We start from the raw sequence: 1,132 nt of genomic DNA on the forward strand, positions 1-1,132 counted from the left end.
CCCATATGAAGTAATTTAAAAGAGAAAAAAATGAATTTAACAAAATATTAGACTTTTTCAATTCATCATTAATAGGTACAAACATATTTAAAAAAATAAAGAATACATAAAAGATGAAAAAAATTAGTTCTTTCTTGGTAAGAAAAAAAAGATAGAATACTATCTTTGTACGTGAAATATTGGGGACAAATTAAAAAGGTAGAAGAACGATAAAAATATCAAATTGGGTAAGTAAATTAAAGAGAAAAAAAATATAGGTGAAAGTTATACGTGAATGTAGTAACTGCAATAAAATTAAATAAAATTTGTAACGATGGATGTGATGAAATCGATGGTGTTAAAAGTAAAAAAATAATGGCAGGAAGAGAAATATAACATAGAAGAGTACAGTACTCACAGACATACTCAAAACAACACTATACAAACAAAGACTAACATAAAATTAAATAATAAATAAAATAAATGAATACCTCAGAATATAATAACAACTTTTTGAATAATTGTTCATAAGACAAAGGAGAATCAGAAAAATATAAAAAATAAAAAAAAAAAGAGATTGTGGGAGTAAATAATTGAATAGAAGTTATGCGTGAATTTTTGTAACCGTTAGTGAAATATGTTAGTGAAATAAGTAACTGAAAAATATTTTTAAATAATGTTAATAAGGTTAAAATAAGAAATAGAAAATTGGACACCAAACTTCATATATTTTAACAAAATATTAAACTTTTTTAATTCATCATTGATATTGATAGGTACAGACATATTTAAAAAAATAAAGAATACATAAAAGATGAAAAAAATTAGTTCTTTCTTGATAAGAAAAAAAAAGATAGAACACTATCTTTGTACGTGAAATATTGGGGACAAATTAAAAAGGTAGAAGAATGATAAAAATATTAATTGGGTAAGTAAATTAAAGAGAAAAAAATATAGGTGGAAGTTGTACGTGAATGTAATAACTGTAATAAAACTAAATGAAATTTGTAACGATGGATGTGATGAAATCGATGGTGTTAAAGTAAAAAAATAATGGCAGGAGGAGAAATATAACGAAGCGTATTAAGAGGTCAAAAAAGAAGTAGTAGAATTGATGAAATTATTAAAAAAAAATAAAAAATATATAATTTTT

Source organism: Arachis ipaensis, chromosome B02, assembly GCF_000816755.2.
Source record: "Arachis ipaensis cultivar K30076 chromosome B02, Araip1.1, whole genome shotgun sequence".
NCBI lineage: Eukaryota > Viridiplantae > Streptophyta > Magnoliopsida > Fabales > Fabaceae > Arachis > Arachis ipaensis.